The sequence below is a fragment of the Coptis chinensis genome, chromosome 5 (assembly GCF_015680905.1).
Source record: "Coptis chinensis isolate HL-2020 chromosome 5, ASM1568090v1, whole genome shotgun sequence".
Classification (NCBI taxonomy): Eukaryota; Viridiplantae; Streptophyta; class Magnoliopsida; order Ranunculales; family Ranunculaceae; genus Coptis; species Coptis chinensis.
The window spans coordinates 54,871,713-54,898,234 of record NC_141460.1 but is presented as its reverse complement, the minus strand read 5'-3'; the positions used below and the strand labels follow the sequence as shown (position 1 = coordinate 54,898,234).

General features: G+C 37.7%; 1 long non-coding RNA gene across 5 annotated transcripts; it reads left to right on the top strand.

Moving 5' to 3' along the window:
- LOC147497997 (uncharacterized) lies at positions 1–22,434 on the top strand. 5 transcript variants are annotated; one of them, XR_015195346.1, is made up of 5 exons: positions 1–313; positions 15,420–17,842; positions 19,799–20,943; positions 21,236–21,380; positions 22,031–22,434. It is a non-coding gene; the product is annotated as an uncharacterized LOC147497997 (long non-coding RNA). The 5 variants fall into 5 exon arrangements; XR_015195347.1 differs by lacking the exons at positions 1–313; positions 15,420–17,842 and adding exons at positions 19,117–19,395; positions 19,605–19,729 and having other exon boundaries at positions 19,799–20,957; positions 22,031–22,429; XR_015195343.1 differs by lacking the exons at positions 1–313; positions 15,420–17,842 and adding exons at positions 19,119–19,395; positions 19,605–19,729 and having other exon boundaries at positions 22,031–22,427.
- Positions 22,435–26,522: the final 4,088 nt, after the last annotated feature.

Below are 26,522 nucleotides of genomic sequence, written 5' to 3'. Positions count from 1 at the left end.
CCTTAGTATAACCAACTCTATTACTAACCAGCTGTTGAGGAAATGGTAAAAAAAATCTCTCCTTCAGTTCCATTACCAACTTGGGGTTGTAAAGTGTTGTGTTGTTGAATGTAACCAAGAATTTGAAGCTTTTCTGCTATTCTTTTGATGGCAGTTTTGGTTATGGTTTGAGAGTTGGTAAAGGGAGTTGTGGAGCAAGTGTGGATAGTGAACTTGATGTGTTTTTGGGTTTTGAGGAAGGAGGAAATGTGATGGGAAGAAGAATGGAGAGTGTGGTTTGGCGGAGAATGAAGGAAGGCGGGTTAGTTTTGAGGTGAGTACTCTGTAACATTCTACTACTCTACAGGGAGATTTTCCTTTATGGGTTTGGATCTTGGATTCTTTGGTGGGAGTCCAGGCCCAGTTTGCTACCCAAAATAGAAACTCTTAGGGGGTGTTTGTTTTTCCTACTTATAAGTGCTAGACCAGTTATAAGCACTTGTAAGTGGTGGACCACTTGTTTTTACCCATTTGTTTTTTCCCACTTATAAGTAGCCAACGGTAAAAAAAAACTTATAAGTAGGGCCGAAAGTTGTAAGCGAGAAAATCCTACTTACACCAACTTATAAGTTAGGATTAGACATAAAATTACATAACTACCCATGGACGCATATAAAAACTAAATATTCCTTGAAGTTGAATGGTTTAGGATTATTGCTAGAGAGTGGATACGGCTAATAAGAATAAGAAGGTAATGGTTTCTTCTAGTTATCTTTTTATTTGTTTTGCTTCTTCTCATTTTATATGATTTCATTTATTATGTGATATATAGTAGTGATTTTTTTAGATCAGTTGTTGTACTTTTAAAACCTTGGGTGTTGTAAACTGGAAGATAATCAAACACAAAATAAAGTCAAGCTTTAGAGGTGTTATGCGTTAGTTACAGTGGACTATGCTTGTACATAACCAGATAACCTTTTACTTGGTATGCTCTTTGTGATACTGTTTTGATACATAGTAGTCTATTGTGTATATCAAGCTAGGTGCATGCATATTTCTTTTTTCTGATTTTATCGAACACTTTTTATTGTCATAGTACTATATGATGCTTGTTTATGTTTCCTACAACAAAAGTTCAACTAGTTAATCGCCGACCGTTCACGTATATTTTCGATTTTATTTTTATTTATGTTTTTTATAGATCATGTCATCTCAAAAAACCAAAAAACCATGGGAAGAAATCTCTTGGCTCAATGCCGATTTCATTAGAATTTGTTTGGAGGAGGCAGCACGAGCGGGATATAAAGGAACGTCCCTTAAGGATGTTTTGTGGAACTGTTTAAAGGAAGAACTCAGTACGAAGTATTCGACTCATGAAATTGAATTTGATCAAAAGTTTCTTAAAAATCATTGGAACCACTTGAAGAAAAAGTATAATGCTTGGATTGCTTGCGTTGGAAGGAGTGGGCATGGTTTCAATGCGGTAATTGGAGAACTGGATTGGCCACAAGAAAAGTGGGATGAAGTCATCAAGGCAAGTGTGGGGGACATATATTGTCATCAATATATTTGTGACACGTGTCATTGCCATTGATCATATCTTGAGACTAACTTATTGGATCATTTCAATTGGTCATCTCAAGAGTCATGAGTTACCAAATGGTTACAAAATGGTCATCAATGCAATACTAAATATCATCAATGAATGGAGCACCAAAGGGGGAGGGAATTCGATATATTTCCTCTCCACTCTCTAACAAGGGGAGGAGAATTCAATACTTCTTCTCCACTCTCCATCTTCTCTCAATTCATCATCGATCATTCGATCACCAAATTCTAATACGAACTACGAACTGACTTGATTCCAGTTCGTCAGTAAACTGGATACGTAGACAGTTTGATCATTCGAACTCAGTCACAACATCATTCTCCCTAAATTTCCTATACATGTAAGGTATGCCCAATTATTACCTTTACATTGGCGCCGTATGTGGATTGAATTTCTTGAAAATTCAATCTACTTTGATATTAATTCTCAACACAAACTTTTGTTTCCAAGCCCATGAAGCGTCGGTGAAAAGTCATGGATGGACTACTCATGGAAGTTAGCAACCATATAACTGCCTTGCTAATCAGATAAGCAAATTGATTCCTTGTCTCACTTTACCGCTTTCTCGTCATCACTTTTTTTTTAAAGAACTGCCATGACTCTATAATATAGCAGCACATGGTAATCACACTTACCATAAGATGGGAAACTATGTCTAGACTACAAACAACGTTTCAGTTCAAATCTATAGCGACCTGATGAACATTCCTCATCTTAAGCATTATTTCTCATGATTATGAGATTAATCAAAGAAATTAGTATAGTCGCAATTGCAACAACATATGTGATAAATTTGAGAGAGAGAGATTTGAGAATATTTACTTGATTAATTTCTAAGGAGATTACAATTGTTTATATAGAGATTACAAGTTCTAAATAGAGAACTAAAACTAAAACAGTCGGTTCTAAATAATACGCGAGGTGCGGGGTGCGCTTGGGTTGAGCCTTGGATGATCGCAGGTTGCGCTCTGCATGCGCTATATCTACTGGACTCTCGTCAAGGCATGGGCGCAGGTCGCGCTCTTCACTATGACGTGAAGAAAAACTTCTAATACTCCCCCTCAAGTTGGAGAGTGAATATCAAGAACTCCCAACTTGCGAATTAATCTAAAAAAGGTGTCCTTGCCGAGAGGTTTAGTGAAGGCGACAGCCACCTGATCTGAGAATGGAACGAACGTAGGAGATAGTAACTTGGCCTGTATCTTGTCGCGTAAGAAATGACAATCCAATTCGATATGCTTCGTTCGTTCATGAAAAACTAGATTTTAAGAGAGATGAAGGGTGGCTTGATTGTCATAGAACATGTTCATCGGAGAAGGATGAGAGATGCCTAAGTCAGAGAGAAGATACTTCAACCATTGAAGTTCACATGCTAGGGTAGCCATGGAACGATATTCGGCTTCAGCAGAAAAACGGGATACAGTGCTCTGTTTCTTCGTTTTCCAGGAGATAGGGCTATAACCAAGAAAAGTGCAATAACCACTAGTAGAACGACGAGTGACAAGGCTGCCAGCCCAATCAGAGTCACAAAAACCAGAGATATGTAAAGAACTATTAGCAGATAAGAGAATCCCTTTGTTGATCGAACCTTTAAGGTAGCGGAGTATACAATGAGCAGCATCTAGATGTGGAGTCCATGGGGACTGCATGAAATGGCTGAGATAATTAATAGAATATGTGATATCTGGACGTGTAACTGTGAGATATAAGAGATGCCCAATCAAGCGACGATAGACAGTAAGATCCTAAAGTAATGTGCCTTCATCGGTATGTAGGTTGATATTTTGTTCCATAGGGAACTCAGAAATACGACCACCAGTGGTACCACAATCAGACAGAATGTCCAAAAGACATTTGCGCTGTGTAAGAAATAATCCTTCTTTGGAATGAGCAACCTCGATGCCCAAGAAATATTTTAGACGTCCTAAGTCCTTGATATAGAACTTTGCTTCTAAAAATTGCTTCAAGTTCTGAATGAGAGATGGATTGTTGCCTATGATCAGAATGTCATCCACATATACAAGAACAAATGTAGAATCATAACCACAAATATTTGTGAATAGAGAATAATCAGACTTAGACTGAGTGAAGTCGGCAGTGATAAGAGTAGTAGATAGTTTGGCAAACCATTGCCGAGAAGCTTGCTTGAATCCATATAAGAACTTATTGAGGCGACATATCCTGTTCTCCCCCTATTTGGTGAATCCAGGAGGTAATGTCATATAAACAGTTTCATCCAAATCACCTTGGAGAAAGGCATTGTGGACATCCAGCTGATGAAGAGTCCAATGTCTGATAGCAGTAATGGAGAGAAGTAATCAAGCAGTGACTAATTTTGCAACGGGTGTAAAAGTGTCATGATAGTCTTGGCCTTCAATCTGATTGTAACCCTTGGCAACAAGACGAGCTTTGTAACGTTCAATAGAACTATCTGAATGATATTTAATCTTGAAAACCCATTTACAACCAATAGGCTTATGATGAGAGGATGACGGAACAATAGTCCATATGTTATTTTGTTCCAAAGCTACAATTTCAAGAGCCATAGCAGCTATCCATTCTGGAATTTTGATAGCTTGAGAAAAGGATGTAGGAACAACTGAAGAAGATATTTTAGACAAAAAAGATTTATGACAAGTAGGAAAGTTAGTGTCAGAAACATAGAAAGCCATAGGGTATGGAGTGGAAGACCGTGTTACCTTAGAGTCCGATTGGAGGAGGTTGGCCGAACGAGGGACTGTAGGTGCCTTGGTGCGAGTAGGACAGTGATAATCTTTGATGAGGAGTAGTGGGGGTTGTCGCACTCTAGTAGATCGAGGTGAGATAGGAGGATTGAGGTGTGATGGCTGAGGGTCTTCCAAAAGTGTGGGTGACGGGGCTGTAGGAGCGGGAAGATTGTCAGGAAGAAGAGAGCGCGGGTCGTGCTCGATTTGGGCTGGAGCAGGGCGCGGGCGCACTCCGTCCATTGGAATTACATTAGATGATTGAATGTTGAAGGTTTCATTGTCTGGGATGGGTAAGGGATAAACGAGAAGATGTGATGGGGGGAAGATAAATGTTGATAGGGGAATACAGTCTCATGGAAAATCACGTCACGGGAAATATAAATTTTCTTGGAAGATAAATCATAAATGCGATAGCCTTTTTGAGCATAAGGATAACCAATAAAGATGTCAGGTTTCCCGCGGTGATCAAACTTATTTTTAATGAAAGTGTTGTGAGCAAAACATAAACAACCAAAAACACGAAGATGAGCAAGAGTGGGAAGTGTTGTAAATAAAAGCTCATGAGGTGATTTGTCATTTAACAAGGTGCTAGGGATTTTATTAATGAGATAGCATGCGGTGAGAATGAATTCACCCCAGAAGGATAATGGGAGATGAGCTTGAAAACGTAATGCTCGTGCAACGTTGAGTAAGTGACGATATTTTCTTTCAACAACAGTGTTTTGTTGGGGAGTAGCAACACAACTACGTTGGTGAATTACCCCATGTTTTGAAAAGAATTGTTGCATATATGTTATGGGATATAAATTCAAATCCATTGTCGGATCGAAGGACTTGGATTTCATAAAAATTGTCATCAATGTTGTCATGGCCAGATATGAGTGAATATATTATAGAATGAAATTGAGTATGAACCATGGCAAAAAAGAATTGTAAATGCATGGCAGTTTCAGATTTGACAGTCATAAGATAAATCCATGTAGCACGACTAAAATCATCGACAATAGTTAAGAAAAAACGAGCATTGGAATATGATGCTAAATGAAAAGGACCCCAAATGTCACAATGAATCATTTGAAAATGTCTAATAGTTTTTATTGAACTATGAGAAAAAAATAAACGCGTTTGCTTAGCTTGCGGACATACAGTGCAAGTAGCATTATTGGAACTAGAAACGAAAGGAAACTGCTTAGCTAAAATCTGCAAAGGCGTGGAAGATAGATGTCCTAGGCAATAATGCCATAAATTATTTGTGGTGGAGTTGTGGGATGAGCAAACGGAAACTAGTTAGAGATGGTATAGTCCCCCATTAAGCCGTCCCAATCCAATCTTCTCCTTCATTAACTGGTCCTGAAAAAGGCAAGAATCATTAGTGAACGTGACAGAGATAGGGTGAGATTTGACTAGTTCACTAATGGAAAGCAAGTTAAAATGAAAGGTGGGAACAAACAAAACGTTGTCAAGATGCAAAAGGGGAGAGAGAATAACACTACCAACATGAGTAATTAAATGGTCTGTTCCATCTGGAAGTTTAAGAGTAGAATGTGTTAAACAAGTATGATAATGAGAAAACAGATGTAATGATGAACATACATGATTGGTAGCACCAGAGTCAATGATCCATATGGATTTAGAAAAACACGAGAGAGATATACCTGTTAGGTTTGCTTATGAAGAGATACTACTTGAATCAAGCAAACTGAGAAGTTGGTTGTATTATTCTATGGAGAAAACAGGAGAATTGGAGTCTGTAGCAACCGAATTAGCCTGAGCAGGCTTAGGTGGATAACCATGCAGTTTGTAACATGTACCAATATGATGTCCAACTCGATTACAATGGTTGTAGAATGGACAAGCGTGTGTGCGCTCTGGTGGCCCTGTATCTGAGGGCGTGTGCGCTCGAGGCTATTGCAAACCACCAGGCTGCTGTGGAGGTTTAGACGGACCTGATTTAGAAGAAGAAGCCCAGTTGGTCTTCTGAAAGTGAGTACTCAGGGCAACATCATCTGGAGCAGAAGGAAGAGAGAGTGCATGAATCTCTTGTTGCTTCTCCTCTTGTCGGATTAAAGAATAAATCTTGGACATACGAGGAAAAGGATCCATCAAGAGAATTTGACTGTGGATGGATTGAAAATGAGCATCTAGGCCTTGCATGAATTTCATATAACGACTGTCTTCAACCTCTTTGGCAAAAATAGATGCAAGACCACAAGTACAAACATGCATAGTAGATAAAGAACTTAATTCATCACAGAAAGATTCAAGCAAAGTGAAATAAACAGATACTGGACGATTGTCTTGCTTGAGAAGAGTGAGAAAATCCTTCAGTTGAAAAACCTTGGGTGCATTAGTTTGTGAAAAACGATCACCTAGATCTTCCCAGATTTCGGATGCAGAGTCGGCATAGAGGATGCTGCCACGGATATCTGGAGTAACAGAATTGAGAATCCATGAAGCAACAAGGTCATCATATTGCGACCACTTGAATTTTTCTTTGGGAGTGCTGGGAGGAGTTATAGAGCCATCGACAAAACCAAACTTATTTTTTGCTCGAAGGGCTCTAGAGATAGACCGTAACCAAGTCGGATAATTGTCCCCTGATAACAGAGGAGATACGAGGATAGCTGTGAGGCTATCAGAGTGGTGGACAAAGAAAGGATCATCAAAATCTCGAGGAGAGTCATTATTGGGAGTGGAGGCGTCGGTCATTGAGAATTGAGAGGAGGCGGAAGCTGATAGAGGTTAGGGTTAGGGTTTGGATCAATATTAGGCTGATGCCATGATAAATTAGAGAGAGAGAGATTTGAGAATATTTACTTGATTAATTTCTAAGGAGATTACAATTGTTTATATATAGATTACAAGTTCTAAATAGAGAACTAAAACTAAAGCAATCGGTTCTAAATTATATGCGAGGCGCGGGGTGCGCTCGGGTTGAGCCTTGGACGAGCGCAGGTCGCGCTTTGCATGCGCTATATCTACTGGACTCTCGTTAAGGCATGGGCGTAGGTCGCGCTCTATCAAGCTTTGGTTGAGTGCAGGTCACGCTCTTCACTATGATGTGAAGTACAACTTCTAATAATATGTGGTGACTTGTCTCATGTAGAGGCATTAGATAATCTCTAGCCAACCTCCTTATATCAGCCGCTCAACTCCAAAATGCCTATTTCTCAAAAAGAAGGGCTTAGCCTTTAGAGCGAGAATTGGGCGAACTTAAATCAGAATACCTTTCGCTTCTTCTGTCGGCTAATTCAACAATGTCAGCTACTGCCCTTGGGCTTGGGCTAGGAACCAGAGAACGGACAAGACATGCTCACATGATCAGTAATAGTACACGAGCTTACGAAGTTACGAGATATTTTGGATCTCATGCACGTGCGTGATCAGTGCCTTCATTGGCCTATGCTTTGCTATTAATACTTTTGTCATTTTCAAGTATCACTTTTGTAAGTTAAGATTTGGACCATTTTAATTTGCAATTATTTCTCGTGACATCATTGCTATTAATACTTACAAGGAAGCTTGACAGAAACCGTTGCCATCAAATCTCACTATATTTAGTTTTGGTTTCCGTTACGCGCAACTCGCACCATATATGCCTTACGTGCTACTTTTGTTCGCTGCAATATTTTGTTGTGCTTAACAGAGTGTCTGTGCAGTATCGTAAAATCTAATTCTGCAAATAGCATTCTAACTATTACTGGAGAAAATTTCACGGGCGAAGCTTTGTCGACCTCGACAAATAATTGGTCGACCTCGCCAAGTATTTATTGTTCTTTGATCAATCTTAATGGTCATATATATCCTATTTGCTCTCTTCCTAAAAGAGATCAGCATGACGAGTCAACTCCGTTAAGAAGCCAAGAAATTTGGCTGGCTTCACTAATTCTTATTATATTCCAATTTATCATTCTCAATCGTATCGCATCAACACTCACACCAGTTGGGAGTCTACCATTTTTTGGTGCAGGAATAAGAATGAGCATGCTATTTCATGACTACGACAGTGCTACCGTTGTACCATTTCAATTCTTACATAATGCGATCTCGCAGATCTTGCAAATTCGAGACTATGACCAGTTCTACGAATCACTATCTAGCAATTGATCCGGTCAATTCTTCGTCCAGCGCTACCTCGCAATTCGAGTCTACTACTGTTGTTTCATGGTGTAGCTCAATCTATTATAGATCAATATGTTGGAGGTTGTCGTCGGTCATGCTATCAACCCATGATAGGTCGCTCGAACTTTAAATTAGAGGCCAACAAAAGCGCATGGATCGACCTCGCCAGCTCAGAGATGGCATTGGTCAGAATCTAACAAGGGCTACCACTCATCCGAATTTGAGTCTCTTTTGAGCTTGAAGTTTTTTGAAAAGGTCGTCTTACAACAAGAACTAGGGGCTAGCTACACGCTGATCGAACTGGGGCTCACAACAGCATACGTGCAATTCGATCTAGTGAAGGTCAATCAAGCTCCAATGCACACTGGGGGCTAGCCATAACCATCTTCAGACTGGGGCTCATTATTGCCATCTAAACATGTTCAATTCAGTTATTATGCTCCATGCATCTCCAAAATTACTAATGTTAGTTCGTACTAACTCTTTGGTGCTAGCTCGCATTTTTTACAGGTCAATCAAGCTCCAAAATTGGGGCTAACTATAGTCACGCCAATTCAAGACTAGCTTAACTGCATCTCCAAAACATAACACTCACTCAAACTCAAACGCTCCATAGAGCTAAAACGTTCTCTACAGCAAAACGCTCACTCGAGCTCACAGGCTACTTAGCCTTAACACTTCTCGCTAGTTAGAGACCTATATTTCTAGGGTCAACTAAGTGCAGAACCCTCTCTAAGAGCAATACATTCAAACGAACTCAAACGCTCTCCAAAGCTCAAACGTTCTGAATGACTAAACGTTCACTCGAGCTCAGGGCTATATAGCCCACAGGCTACATAGCTCAACACCTCTCATTAGTTGAGGACTTACATTTCTAGGATCAACTAAGTGCAGAACGCTCTCTAAGAGCACCAAGCTCCCATGGGCCACATTACTCACTTGAGCAAAACGCTCACTCGAGCAGAACGCTTACATATATAAGCGCTAAAAGGTCCCTTGACCTACTGGAGCAGAGCACTTACATAAGTGCTAAATGGTCCCTTGACCTACGCTCACTTAAGCAGAGCACTTACATAAGCGCTAAATGGTCCCTCGACGTACGCTCACTAGAGCAGAACACTTACATAAGCGCTAAAAGGTCCATTAACCTACTGGAATAGAACACTTACATAAGTGCTAAAAGGTCCTTTGACCTACTAGAGCAGAACACTTACACAAGCGCTAAAAGGTCCATTGACCTACTGGAGCAGAATGCTTACATAAGTACTAAAAGGTCCCTTGACCTACTGGAGCAAAACGCTTACATAAGCGCTAAAAGGTCCCTTGACCTACTGGAGTAGAACGCTTATATAAGTGCTAAATGGTCCCTTGACCTACACTCACTCGAGCAGAACGCTTACTTAAGCACTAAGGGCCCTAGACCTATGCTCACTAGAGCAGAACGCTCACTGTTCCACTTGGACATGTCTCAAATAATTTCTCTCGTCAGATCATTCTTACGGAAGCACGACCTAACGAGAAGGGGCTGTGTGAGGGACATATATTGTCATCAATATATTTGTGACACGTGTCATAGCTATTAATCATATCTTGAGACTAACTTATTGGATCATTTCAATTGGTCATCTCAAGAGTCATGAGTTACCAAATGGTTACAAAATGAACATGAAAGCATGCATAGCTATCAATGCAATACTAAATATCACCAATGAATGGAGCAACAAAAGTGGATCTCATTCAATTGATATGAATGGACCACCAAAGGGGGGAGGGAATTCGATATATTTTCTCTCCACTCTCTAACAAGGGGAGGAGAATTCTATACTTCTTCTCCACTTTCCATCTTCTCTTAATTCACCATCGATCATTCGATCACCAAATTCTAATACGTGTAGAACCAGAGGATTCAATTCAATTCAGTTATATATTTACTTGATTGAATTCTAAGAGATTACAATTTGTTTTATATAGAGGTTACAACAAATAGAAACAAAATAGTTGGTGGCTTGAGAAACACGAGGCGCGGGTCGCGCTCTAGCTACTGGACATAGAACTGACCTGAGGCGCAGGTCGCGCTCTATACATGAAAAACTAATATATAACTTTCTACACTCCCCCTCAAGTTGGTGCATAGATGTCAATCATGCCCAACTTGTCAACTGAGCTGTTAAACACCTTGTGAGATACACCTTTGGTAAGAACATCAGCTAATTGCTCCTCTGAGGTTAAGAACGGAAAATGAATAACCTTCCTATCAAGATTTTCTTTAATAAAATGACGATCAACCTCCACATGCTTTGTTCGATCATGCTGAACTGGGTTATGTGCAATTTGAATGGCGACTTGATTATCACAATGTAAATCCATAGGCTTTTGAAGCTTGAAGCCCAATTTCATCAAGATAGTACGGATCCATAACAATTCACATACTCCCTGTGCCATACCTCGAAATTCAACTTCTGCACTCGATCTGGCAACAACTTTCTACTTCTTAATACACCAAGTTACAAGATTTCCACCGACAAAAGTGAAATATCCTGATGTAGAACGTCTATCAGTTTTATCACCAGCCTAATCTGCATCTGTGTATCCGACAATGTCCAATACATCATACTTTCCAAACAGTAAATCGTTGCCATGTGCCTTCTTCAAATACTTCAAGATACGAGAGACTGCATCCATATGTTCTTCACTAGGACAATGCATAAACTGACTAACCACACTCACAGTATAAGCAATATTAGGTCTAGTATGAGAGAGATAAATTAACCTTCCTACAAGATGCTGATACCTTCTTTTATCAGTAGGAACTTGATCAGGATGAATGATGAGTCCATGATTCATCTCAATGGGTGTCTCCATTGGTTTGCAATCCAACATTCCTGTTTCAGCAAGCAAATCTAGGACATACTTCCTCTGTGAGAGTGAAATCCCCATTTTAGACCTTGCAACTTCAATACCCAGAAAATACTTCAGTTGTCCTATATCCTTCATTTCAAATTCTTTCAAAAAATACTTCTGCAATTCATTTATTTCCTTCGGATCATCCCCTGTAACGATCATGTCATCAACATACACAATTAGAGCTGTAATCTTACCATCCTTGTGTTTGATAAACAAGGTATGGTCAAAATTGATCTGTTTGTACCCAAAAACTCTCATTGACTGTGTAAGTCTTCCAAACCAAGCTCTTGGAGATTGTTTCAGGCCATACAAAGCCTTCTTCAGTTTACACACCTTTTCAACATCTTTGGGATGGTTCTTCACACCTGGAGGCATATCCTTGTATACTTCTTCCTCCAAATTCCCATTTAGGAATGCATTCTTCACATCAAGCTGGTGCAAGGGCCAATCTTTATTTGTTGCAGGTGAAATTAAAATTCGGGCCATATTGATTTTTGCCACAGGTGCGAAAGTCTCCTCATAATCAATTCCATAACGTTGTGTGTATCCCTTGGCAACCAATCTCACATAGTTCTATCTGCATTAAACTTCACAATAAACACCCAATGACATTCAACAGTCTTCATTCCAACAGGCATATCAACTACCTCCCATGTTACATTCTTTTGAAGGGCTTCCAATTTTTCATTCATTGCTTTCTTCCATTTTGGATCTTTCAAAGCATCCTGCACATTACTAGGAATAGATACAATAGATAATTGATTTATGACAAGTGCATGTGACTCAGAAAGGTTATGGTTAGACATAGAGTTAGCTATAGGATATTTGGCATTGGCTTTGATGTCTGGTTCATATTGTTTCTTAGGAACTCCCTTCTTTGTGATTGTCTAGGTTCAAGACTTTCTAATCCAACAGATTCATTAACGGTTATAGGATGTACCTGAGGCAGATAATTCTGATCAAGATATTCAGTTATTGATGTAGAAAGGGAAATGTCGTGTACTACAGTTTCAGATACATCCGGATCATGTGCTTCTGTCTCTACTGCTACAGGATCAATGTCTGCTTTAGGAACTTCAAATCGTTCCTCCAAGTGTTCCAATTCCCCAAAGACATCAGGATTCCTTTCACCGTCACTCTCCCCCTGAAGGGAAGACTGGGAAACTCCCCCTGAGTAATACAGGTCAGATTCATGAAATGAGACATCAAGGCATATATGCACCTTGTCAGTAATTGGATCATAACACCTATACCCTTTCTGAAACTCGGCATAACCCACAAAAATACACTTCTTCGCAGGAGGATCAAGTTTATTTTGTTCTAGTTGTGGGATATGGACATAAGCTGTACATCCAAACACCCGAGGCTCTAAGTTAGGCATGGATAGGATGGACAAAAGGGTATGGAGTTTCTGATAAGAATTCTGGAACTCAATTACCCGTGAGGGAGTACGGTTTATAACATAGGCTGCTGATTTCACTGCTTCACCCTAATAGGATCAAGGTACATTCATGCCAAACAAGAAAGCAAGAACAACTGCCTGTTCTTCTGTTCTGCTAAACTATTTTGTTGGGGTACTATAATTGGAGGTTTGATAATGAATTCCAATTGACCGACAAAATTCGGACATAAGGCCATTCACAAATTTGCCACCATTATCAGACTGAAAGACCCTAATAGATTGTTAATACTGTGTCGCCACCATTTTGTAAAAAACAGTAAACATCCCATATACATCACTTTTGTATTTTAGTAATGACACCCAAGTCATGCGAGTGCAATCATCAATAAAGGTCACATAATAGCGAACTCCAGAAAATGAAGAAACTTTGGCAGGACCCCAAACATCAGAGTGAATTTTCATAAAAGGAACAGGACATCTATTAATACTTGGTGAATATGAAATACGGTGGCTCTTGGCCAGTTCACAAATGTCACAATGAAACTCAGAATCACTAACAACTGAAAATGACTGAGGTTGCAACCTCTTAAGATAACTAAACGAAAGATGACCTAACCAACGATGCCATAACCACACAACTTCTTTTACATTCTCGACCCTATTGACCTGATTAGCTTGCCCCAGAGAATTCTTTTGTTTCTCTTCAGTTTCTGTCAAGTCCAGATAGTATAGTTTCCCCCTTCTAACACCATAACCAAGGACTTGTTGAGTCAGAATGACTTGAAAAACACAGAAGGATGGATAGAACGTCACAGTACATGCAAGTACTAGAATGATTTGACAAACAGACAATATGTTATAAGCAAGGGATGGAACAACTAAGACAGATTCAAGAGTGAGGGTTTTAGATAACACAATAGAACATTCTCTGCTAACCGGAGTTGGAGTACCATCTGCAGTAGAAACAATGGTTTAAGGTGAATCTCTAAGACTTTCCACAAGGCTAGGGTCATTTGTCATATGGTCAAATGCACCTGAATCAATTATCCATCTATTTGAAATAACCTTACCATTCATACCTGATTGAGTTACATTAGCCGAAGCATGGTCTGGATGGCTATGCACAGCATTAGCAATGGCAGCCTTACTTATATTCTTTCGTGGCCTCTTTGCAAAGTCCCACCAATCAGGATAACCAATCACTTCATAACATCTCTCCTTTCTATGACCTAATTCTCCATAAACAATGTACTTTATATCTGCATAAGGATTGGATTTACCTTTAGAGTGGCGTGAAGGACCAGAGAAACCGGGTGGAGTAATGGTCTTGCTATGAACAGCCAATACAGAGGATTTAGTTGATATAGAGCACCCCATAGCCTGTTTCTCCAATTGCACCTTGCGAATGTAAGCATAGCTTTGCTCTAAGGAAAATGTAGGTTCCTTGCGAAGAATCTCTCCACGCACCTGATCATACTCTCGAATCTAGCCCACGTAAAAACATATGAACCCGCAATCTGGTCATTGTTGACATATCATGAACTACAACTGCAACACTGTTATTCTGGGATGTCACCCTTTGATCAATCTCCTGGAACATGGCCACCAATTCGTTGTAATAGGAAGGAATAGGTCTCCCATTCTGCTTCGCTTCAAAGCACTTCGTATTCAATTCAAAAATTCGAGTTTCATCAGAGTCATCATAGAAGGTCTTCTCCACAGCCTCCCAAATGTCTTTCGCAATAGGAAGACGAATATATCGATTCATAAGAGAAATCTCCATAGAATCAATAAGCCAACTTTTCACCTTTTCATTATTTGTTGCCCAAGCTTCATATTTAGGCGAAGTCATATCCGGTTTAACCTTTACGCCAGTAAAAAAACCAATCTTTCCCCTTGCTCCAATACGCATCCGCATGAGAAGAGCCCATATGGTATAGTTGGACTCATATAATGAAATAGTTTTTGGGAATGCGGAGTTGTCTTGTGGGGTGTAGTGGTGATGTATGACGTTTGAGGAATTGTTGTTAGATTCAGCCATTGCAGAAAAAAAATGAAAAATTTGGGTTTTAGGTTTAGGTTTTGGAAAAAAAAATTGGGTTTGAGATTCAAGGATGGTTTGATTAATGGTTGTAATACGCAGCGGATTTCAATGGTTTGGCTCCAATACCATGTAGAACCAGTGGATTCAATTCAATTCAGTTCTATATTTACTTGATTGAATTCTAAGAGATTACAATTTGTTTTATATAGAGGTTACAACAAATAGAAACAAAACAATCGGTGGCTTGAGAAACATGAGGCGCGGGTCGCGCTCTGTTTGTATTGGAGAAGAGCGTGGGTCGTGCTCTAGCAACTGGACATAGAACTGACCTGAGATGTAGGTCGCGCTCCATTTGTACTTCATCTGAGCACAGATCGTGCTCTATACATGAAAAACTAATATACAACTTTCTACAATACAAACTACGAACTGACTTGATTCCAGTTCGTCAGCGAACTGGATACGTAGGCAGTTCGATCATTCGAACTCAGTCATAACATCATTCTCCCTAAATTTCCTACACATGTAAGGTATGCCCAATTATTACCTTTACAGCAAACACTTATTTTTGGCTCTGAACTTTCAAATGTAATTTAATTATTGATGTTTAACATTGATCTTTTTGACTACTAGAGGCATCCCAAGGACGAAAAATATAGGAAAAACCCACTGCCTCACGCACAAAAATTGTATAACTTGTTTGAAGCTACTTTGTCAAATGGTGAGAGTAAACTAACTCCTGCTGCGAATGGCATGCCCATTGATAGTGATGTTATAAGTCAAACTATCAATATAGGTGAATCAAAAGATCGTCCCACTGATGAAGGTGATTCCTATTGGAATGAAATAAAATTTAGCAATAACACTCCCATTGGAGAACAAGTGGAAAAGCTAATTGCAAAAAGTAAGGAGAAGAAGCGTAAAATAATTTCATCTACACCTGATCCAGATGTAAAAGAAGTTGTTGATCTTATCAAAGACCAACTTAAAAGTACTAATGCTCAGAGGGAGGTTTTACTAGCTGAAAAGGCCGAGATGGATAATTATTCGACACTAAGATGTTTGGAGACTCTTGATCTTTTGAAGGAATTTGAGGACTTGCCCCGCAGATGTTCACCAGAAATGTTTGTTGAAGTTCTGTAACAATGTGGAATATCAAAAGGTTTTTGTGCAATTAAAGGAAGTGGAAGAGAAGGTGACTTTCGTTTACTCAGTAACCAACTCTTGATTTTGTCCTTCCTTTTCTTTTGTTGGTTTTAATAATTAGAATTTAGAACTCCATTGTCAGATGAGAAGTTAGTTTTATTTGTGATAGACACATAGTATTTTGATTGTAGTCAATAATTGTTGTGTGTCTTGAAACTGTTATGTGTGTCTTTGCTGTTGTCCACAATTTTGTTACCATCACCATGGGCAAGAAATAAGCTATCTTGACTGTTTACCACCATTAGTCCATATTCACTGATGCATGGATCCATGTGCTTGTCGAACAAAATGTTCGAGGATTTTAAGTTATCATGAGGAATCCCATCATCTAGATGATTCCCGTGCATGAAGGCCAAATCATCATCAACACTAGCAGTGATATTTAGCCTGCTACCCCAGTCAAATGTTTCCCCGCTTTGAGACCCTGAATATACACGTTGAAATGTAATAAAAGCTAAAGCCGGTAACAAAAATGTGACCTATGACTTATGTAGCATGGGGATGTTGTCATGTTGCCAATAAAATACAGGCAAAATATCTATCAGGAGGTAAATGTAGGAAAATACTAGAAATTAGTTAAATGATGTGACAATAATTTTACCATGGAGAAGCCTGAAGAGACTTCCATTCTGCTGGTATTCATAGACTAGGAGCTTCTCTTCCTTAGAACAATAAAAGGCAATAGCAGGTGAAACATTTGGATGCTTCACTTTGTCCACCTTTTCCATTCTCTGCTTAAATTCATCACTGGAAATGTTCCAATATTTTATCCTTTTCACAACAAGAGTTGTTCCATCTTCCATTGTAACCTTAATTGTAACTTTTATTAAGGCCAAACCAATAACTGTTACTAAATTGGCCTATGCAGGTCCCAAACCTATTTGGTTGTTGGATAATCTATATGAACTCAGTTCTTTTTGGTTATCTATGAGAACTTATTTGTTTTGCTTAATGAAATAACAATGTGATGTGGAAGGGATCATGGACAATTGTGAAGATTTTTTGTTGTTAATTATGTTACTACTAGTGTTAGTCCTTAAGCTAAAAGTTCCTCGACAACGCAGACTTCGACAAAAATTGTGTATCTCCACAATAAATGGTAAAACTTTAATGCAACAACTCTTGGATGGTCCTTCAACACAACTTTTCCAATCTTTTAGGATGGAGAAGCAACCTTTCGCACAACTGTGCGATCATTTTCGTCAGAGAGGATACTTAACTAATAGTAAGCACCTCGACGTGGAAGAGAAGATGATGATTTTTCTTTTAACTATTAGTCATAATTGTTCGAACCGGCATTTGAAGTGGATTTTTCAACATTAAGGACATACTATTAGTAAGTATTTTCATGAAGTTCTATGGGCAATGCTAAAATTTTCAAAAGAAATGATAGTGCCACCTTCGTGAACCGTTTCTTTTAACTATTAGTCATAATTGTTCGAACCGGGATTTGAAATGGATTTTTCAGCATTCAGGACATACTATTAGTAAGTATTTTCATGAAGTTCTATGGGCAATGCTAAAATTTTCAAAAGAAATGATAGTGCCACCTTCGTGAACCGAGCCAATGGGTGAAATAAGAAATCACCATCGTCTTAGAGAAGGGCCGTTCAAGGGTGCAGTCGGAGCATAGGATGACACGCTCATTCCAGCAGTGGTTCCACCTGAGAAAGAAATTGTATTTCGTGGAAGAGGTGGTAAAGAATGTTGGCAAAATGTACTTGCGGTATGTGACTTTGACATGAAGTTCATCTATGCTGTTGCTGGATGGGAAGGAGTGGCCCATGACTCAAGGGTTTTGAGTGAGGCTGTGCGCAATCCAAATATGAAGTTTCCAATTCCTCCACCAGGTATTAATTCTTTTTTCTTTAATTTAGTTGTATTATTTGTGTGTATATTTGTTGTGTATATTGGAAGCTACTAATATAACTTTTTATTTTCTTTTGAAACTGTTATAGATATGTATTATTTGTCGTACCCCTTGACGCTAAATCAGGTTTCTTATCATTGAATGCTACTAATCATTGACCTTAGTATAACCAACTCTATTACTAACTAGCTGTTGAGGAAATGGTAAAAAAAAATCTCTCCTTCAGTTCCATTACCAACTTGGGGTTCTAAAGTGTTGTGTTGTCGAATGTAACCAAGAATTTGAAGCTTTTCTGCTATTCTTTTGATGACAGTTTTGGTTATGGTTTGAGAGTTGGTAAAAGGAGTTGTGGAGCAAGTGTGGATTGTGAACTTGATGTGATTTTGGGTTTTGAGGAAGGAGGAAATGTGATGGGAAGAAGAATGGAGAGTGTGGTTTGGTGGAGAATGAATGAAGGAGGGTTAGTTTTGAGGTGAGTACTATGTAACATTCTACTACTCTGAAAGGGAGATTTTTCTTTATGGGTTTGGATCTTGGATTCTTTGGCGGGAGTCTAGACCCAGTTTGCTACCCAAAATGGACCTCTTCGAAATTTGACTGCAAAAAGGAAAGCTTATAAATACATTACATCAGAAATATTCATCGGCGTTTTATTTTATTTTTGTTTACTATGGAGAGTAGATTAATTGATAATCTGCTAATGGAAATACAGAGTGGAGTTGATATATTCCAAGTTAGTAACCATGCAATGTTGATCGCTGCATGGAATCACCCTAATGAATTTAGACAGAAGAGAGTAGGGATAATTGAAAATATATATTCGGAAGAGTTGATATATACTACTAAAAAAAAGACATATTATGACTCTTGTTTTTTATCTATTTTGGCGGTTTTGTTGAAAACCATCAAGATAGGTGTCTTGGCTATATTTTTATGACGGATGTTCCAACATTATGTCATATATGACACAACGTCAAAAAAATATTATAATTTTATGATGGTTGTTGCAACATTATGTCGCATATGACTTAGACATCAAGAAAATATGATGATTTATTGACGAATTTTTCTTAAACCGTCAACACCTCTGTGGACTATTTTTTTTTTTTTTTTTTTTATGTTGAACGTTGACATAGTCCCTGACTTATCACTTCTTTTAATGAACTGTCAACAGGCAACCAAATAACTGTCAATAGCACGCAGATGTAATGCACTTGGCTTGGCCAACCTAAAAGCGTCACAGCGTCACAACCTGTTTACGTTTTATGTGTTTACTTGAACCGTCAATAAGTAAAATCGTGGAAACTTTTTATAATTGAGAGAGAGAAACTTTCGCAAAAAAAGAGAGTGAACGAAAAAATAAACTCATAACATCTCAAATACACTTCATTTTATCTCCTTCAAAACCTAGGTGTCGACTCTTCCAACGCAAATATGTCTTGGTATTATTTGATCTCCTCGGTTGGTCGTCTTCTTCATCGTCTTTCTTATTCTTAACATGGTGAACTACCACCTGAAAAATGGTTTTAGAAGGTAAGTTTTCTAGTTGCTGAACAAAGTTTGCTCCTTTAGTAACAAGCCCTATAAAAAGAGTTACAATGAACATACTTTTCTAATCCTTTCATTCTGAAGCACTTCTAAGCTCATCTGTCAAGTTCAAAATCAGAATTTATGAGTTCTAGATCTGAATAAGTATATTCAAAGCCGCAATTTTGCTATTTATTATGGGTCTTCTGGTATAGATTGCGCTATATTGGTGATATCTTTTGGGAGGTGGACACCGATCGATTAGTTCAGCAAGCCAGACTCCTTTCTATCAAAGAACCAAAAAAAAAGCAAGCCAGACTCCAGTTTATTAATCAGAATAGTTAAGTAAATAATTGTATTAACTAAAATGAGCCACCAGTAGTAATATAATGTGTGTTATTTGTTTCAGGTATTCTCTGACGTACATTACTACTACCGATATTGGTTATAACCGGTAAAAGCCGACATCCGTATGCCAAAGTTGATGATTATTATAAATGTTCAATTCGATTAGGCGAGAAATAAAACTGTAAAAAAGAATTCCTTAATGATTAGGATTTAATTTACAGAAGCTAAGCTACAGCACTGGTGCGTCGTACGTTAAGGGGATCACTACTCGCAAGTGTATCCTATTTATCATTTTAATCGACCAGCACAAGGAATGATGCCAGTGTATCCTATTTATCATTTTAATCGACCACCGGCCATGCGAGTTGCTGCAGCTATAGTTTTGGGGTTGAGATAAGTACTTTGTTTGTTAGTGGTGGGTTTGATCAGGTTAATCATATTTTCTGGTAACCCCTTTTCTTTTAAGTTTACTTGAAAGCACTCAACTGTTGAGGAAATTGGCAGATTCTTCTAATTTGGAATGGGCGACTTTTCACTAAGTTGGACATTTGATGCAGAAAGAATGGTGCACATTTGATGTTTGAAATAAGACTTTTTGATTGCTAAGATTGACAATAACTCTTAAAAATGTGTTTAAGTTGGATGGTGTCGGTTAACTTGTTCAGGACTTTGTCTTTTTAACATTTATGTCGAATGAATGAATATCTTTGCGCACAAGATGTTTGATAAAACGCCAGATGGGGTTTTCTGTAAGCGTTTTGCTTAATTCAGTCCTAGTTTGATGTATAGAAAATTATTGTATTGCCCTCACTACTAGAAATGGAAAAGGATTATTGACCAGTTCAATTCAATTGATAAAATATGCATGGATTTATTTCTTTTGGTTCATATGCATTTGATTTTAACTCCCTTCCGCCTATCTAGGTGTATCCCACGTAAACAGAACAACCCTTTTTGTTGGAAGTTATTTATTGTTTTATTCAGTTTAGAAACATGTATTTGATGTAAAATTTGCATTCTTGTTTAAGAATTAAATCCCATCATATGGTAGGTATACTGTTCAAATAGTTCTCTATTAATGAGTGTTTGTAGTATTTTATTTGTCCTTTTGGTTACTCTGACAGTTGTGAATGTAATATACACATATGTGTATCCTGTGAAGCTTAGCCTTAGCCATGTTTTAGCCTGAGAACAACTCTAGACATGGTAAGTATGTGCTGGTATGTTTCCTATCTTGCATGCTGTTAGAACTTTGTGGATTTTCTCATTACTTAGAATGATTGGAGATAGATGTCAGATACAAGAAAATGAAAGATGGTTTGGGTGGTATATTAGTCTTAATTATATTACAATAAGTTCCCGATTATTGTCATTCATATATATATTATTGTTTACCTTGATTATCTACCCTGGACTAGGAGTTGGTTTTCCTTGCATGGTGCTACTGGCTTCTGAATTAAAAAAAAAAAAAAAAAAAAAAATTGTTCTTTTTCTTCAGGTGTTCCATTTAAAGGGTGTACATGTGGATTTGCAAACTTAAGTTGGAGTTATTGTAAGTAGCACCATTCTTGCATGTGACAGGAACCTAGCTCTCTTCATTAAGATCCTTGCTAGAGAATATTTTGATGGATGCCATGTATGAGGTACACTATTTCTTCCTATCTGATGACAGTGTTCTGTATTTTCATTCAATGGCATTTTGAGGTGCCAAGGCACCCCTGAAAATAATAATTATGCAATTTAATTTTGTACCTCACATTCAGACTTCAAAAGTTGATGTGTATATATATATATAATAGTAATGCAGCTGTAGTACTAACTATGGCTTGAGTTTTTTTTTTTTTTCCTGTGAAGTATTGAAGATTGAAGACAACAGTACTTATAAAATTACTTATTAAGCCTAAAAATATCTTTGGAGTTTTTGTCTACTACCCTCTTGTATTGTATCATGTTTAATATCTAATGAGTTAGTGAAGGTATTGCAGTACTCTCTCAAATAATTTGTCATGAAATACACAATTCACACAATGCATAAATTTTTGTTTGCAAGTTTCCATATTTTCAGCCGTATATTTTGAATATGAGCGGGTATGATGTTTCTGCTCAATGGGAACACTTGCTTTTCTCATGAATCATGATAAATGTGGTAGTGGATATTCTAAAGGCCCATCCTTCCATACATCTCCATGTCAACTTAACATAACCAACAAACAGATTCACGGCTCTGTTGATTTTTCCTTTAATAAATTACAGAATTGCATTTTCTAATGGAACTTTAATTGGACATTTGTAGATTCCAGATTTGGAAACTGGGAAGGACAAAATAGATGCTGTTGTGGTCGATGAAGAAGCTGTTGGAAGTATAGAAAGATCAAAGATCTGGACATGGAGCCAAAATTCTATATGGTGATGGTGCATTTGAACTCTATCTGTCACAACAAAAGTTGAAAGAATTTGAGGTACTTGTTGTCAGTTGCATCTTCACTTCCTAGTTCCTATAAAACCTTTTGGTACATCAGTAGGGCATTGATTTGTACTTTTAGATCTTAGATAACAAATTTTCAGTTCTGGCATACTCTGTTTCAATGATCTGAATATTGAAGACTCAACTGGTTAATTTCTTAGTATTGCTTGTAATATTAATTGGACATGATGAATTGCTGTTGTGTTCCGCATAAGGGAGGAAGGATATGAACGAATGCCGATGCGTAACCCGAGCTTCCTTACATTGTTGTCGGCATGTAATTTTCTAGCAATGCCCAACATGATTTCGACCTTACCAATCACACACAAAAAAAGGTGATTTCTACATTGTACATTAGTAAGTTATAGTATATACATGTGGTGCGGTTACCGTGTCCTTTGTCACCCAAGATAAGTACATTGAGCTCTTGCTAATGTGAGAACTGAGAACAAAGATTCCAAGCAGAGCAGTTGAAAAAAATATGGTAAAAGTTTTGCATGAAGGGCGCAGAAATGCCTTGGTGAAAAATGCGATTGTTCCGAGGTTGATTATCTTACCAGAAGAGGTGGCACGCCAAAGTGGCATGTGGAGAGGGTCCATCACTCTTAATCCGATCGGCTGGCTTCACCTCGGCTTCGTCCAATTTTCATCCGTGGTGCTAATACATCCGAGGAAAATCTCTTGGGTCATTATCATTATCCGGTTTAGCAACGCTCTGTGATGGCCCGGCTCTTTAGATTGATCGATGTAATACATTGCATTGGGTATGATTCACAAACTGCATAAATCTGATTGGTTCTTTTCTAGATTTAACTTATTTCATAGGCTGGAAATGAATTAAATTGGATGAGTTATGTAAATTGCATTGTTGTTGGATTAATTATGAGACTTGATTTTGAATAAAGTGTTTGAGTTATTTAATTTTTTTTTCTGTGAATAAAGTGTTTGAGTTATTTAATTATGAGTTATCTTTTGGAGTGATTTTTTTCCGCAATGGAATTGAGTTGTCAGGGTGTATGAATGCATTGGCTTACAGAAGAATTTCAAATTTACAAGAATTTTCAGATTTACAGGGAAAAAAATAGAAAAAAGGAAAAAGAGGAAGTTATGACGGCTTCTAAAGAATTGTCGTGTTACATACCAATTCTTGGCAGTTTTTAGTGTTAATTTCTTAACGCTTTTGTTTCTCATAGTGACACTTAAATAAAAACAGTCATAAACAAAGGTTTAATTCTTGACAGTTTTTCTAGTAAACGATGACGGTCAAGTAAAACATGTCATGCAGAAGGATCTAGTTATGATGTTTATAAATGAAAGTTCGTCATATTAAGTTCGAGCTTTTATGTCAATTTTTTCAAAACCATCAGGCTCTATAATGACGGTTGTTTTTTAAATGTAAAAATGTCATTAAATCTGTTTCATGACGGCTAAAAGCCGTCATCACAAGTCTCTTTTTTAGTAGAACAGGCGGTGTATTGCTAAAGGGTGATGTCGACGATGAAGGGAGTGGTGTTGGTTCAACCAAAGTGAAGATCTCACTCAAGAAGTACCACTGTAAGTCCAAAGGAGATGAAAGAATCAAACGTCTGATTCTTGTGAAACCACTTGCATAGAGAAAAAGGATCACGTGTCGAATAAGGTCGACGATGAAGGGTGTGGTGCTGTCGATCTCTCTAAGCAGGGTTGTCCAAGAATTTCCAAAGGGAGCAAAGAAACAGACATTACACCTACTACAACTGCTAAGGAGATGAAGGATACTACAATGCTCACGAACCAGACTAACTCCAATGAAGATAGTGGTAAAAAGAATGGTTCGGTTGTGCTTGACGTGGTGTCGACAAAATCCGCTCAAGATTCAAAGTGTTTGGATGAAGAAGCTATTAAGTTGAAAATTGAAGCGTCGAAAAGAAAGCTTCAAGAGGGGTATCAACAGGCAGCAAAGAAGCAGCACTTCGTAAAAATTATGCAGTTAGATGAAGTACCAAAAGAGGTGCGCTCCATTACTAAAAGTCGACCTACATTTAGAAGGCGATAAAGGTGTTCAACTCTTCTGTGAGTATTTAACTATGTTTTGAACATTCATGTAATGGATCACATATTGTTGGCAGTGCGTGTAATGCCTGAAATATAATGTAACTGAATATTTGGTGAATCTCTAAATCACTAAGTTTAGATATGTATACATGTAGTACTCACTGATTTTTTTTTTTTTTTTATGTAATACTTAATTGATTATGTAAAGTGAATTGTTGAATTGTAATTTTTTCAATCATGTTTCTAAATGATAAAAATCGTTAGCAAATACATATTTTGTTATAGCTGCAAGAAACATTATGTCTGAGACTTCAACTGCCACCCTGATTTCGTCTTACAAGTACTGGACTACTGGGGTGACACATTAACAATTATCACTTCTCATCTCTCACCTCACAATTATCGTATCTCTATAAAGATGCATTTTGCCATTTTGCCCCAAAAGGAGCCTATAAAGATGCATTTTGCCCCAAAGGGAGCTTTGAAAGTCAGCTCACTGTTCCCACTCTGGACGATCTCATTTAACTGACGTCACCTATTCGATGGACCTAGTGAAAATCATGAACTAGCTTGTGTGACTGTGAGTTTGTGTGTGTGCCACAGTGTGGGTGTGTTGGGCGGGGGGTGGGTCGTCCTATTTTTGTCATTTTTCCCTTTAGGATGTTTAGCCAAAAGAAAAGGTTACAACACATCAATTTTTGTATGCTATAGTCATCAGTTCAACATGTATATGGATCAAAAGCTGATTTTGTTAAAGATCCAACTCATTAGCATTGTCACCAAATTCGGCATTTAAACCCCGAGATATTGGCAAGGCGTTTTGTTCTAGTTTAAAATTCGGGTTTTGCAAAAAAAAAAAAACGCTTTTTAAATTTAAAAAACATTTAAAACTTGAGATTTTGAAAATATCCAGTTTAAAATTTTATTAAAACTTAATTTTTTTATTTTTATTTTTTTATTTTTTTATTTTTATTTATTTATTTTTAATCTAAAAGAAAACGCAATAAGAAAAAAGGGTTTTGAAATTTACCTTTTTGAAGAGTGGGCGTTAGATTGACTTATTGAGACAGATTTATTTTGCTTTGGACTATTAATAATTGGAAATTTTAAAGTTATTAACTTATTTGTAGTATTTGATTATGCTATTATGGTTGGTAATTAGTAGTATCTTATTTAGAGTCGTGTTTTGGTACTGAATCTAAAATTCTAGTATTTGGATGAGTAATGATAATTTGATAGTTTCATGTATTTGAATTTTCTTTCATTTATATTACTATTATTTTTATTTTATGTGCCTATTCTTTTTTCCACTCTTATAAAAAATCAAATTCCTTATCTATTATATTCTTTATTATCGGTTTTTACGGTTTCGTTTACGTATTATACGTTTTAAACCCGTTTTTTATGCTCCACGTTTTTTTACGTTTTTTTTCCGAGACGTTCCGATTAAAACACGAACTATGTTTTTTTTTTCAAGTACACCGTTTTTAATCCGTACCGTACTTTGTGACAATGCTCGGGAGATCATTCCACACGCATAATATAAATAAGATGAACACCCCAGTACATGAAAATAGAGTTCAACCGTATTTTCGTCAAATTTGCAATAATCGTAGTCATGCTTGGGCTTTTGTGCTCCCTCTCCAACTCGTAAGTCTTTCTCTACTCCATTTCTGAATGGAGGAGCTTGAATTGGCCTTGTACCAGCGTATACATCCAGACTGTCTTGAGGATCATTTGGATTGATCATCTTCCCCGCACTTTTACCCTTTCTCGCCTTATCAAAATACTGTATGTAGGGGACACCTTGCTCATCTTCCCAGTTGCCAAATTTAGGCACTCGTGAATGTTGCTGCAAGAATCATCAGTGGCTTCGTTATTTCTTCTACAGCTAGCGCTATATACACAATACGCATTTCTACTAAACTCTGACATTTGCAATTTGATATATAGCTGTAAAGTCTGCTTCGGTTAAATTAATATGCGACTACGTAAATCAATCGAAATATTTAATATGTTAAAGTCAATTGAGAAAACAAGAAAACCATGATGAAAAAAAAAAATGTTATATGGAGTTTGTGGTAGTAATATGCCCTCATTCGTGTAAATATCTTTTGTTTATATTTAGTATGGCAGGTGACATGCATTTTAATTTACCTCACAAAGATAAGAATATAGCGCAATAAAATTCACTTTTCTTCAGTTTGCCTGATCAACGGGCAAAGGTGATTGGTGGTTACATTGAGAATCCATGGACACCAGGGAACCTCCCAAACTAAGAATCTCT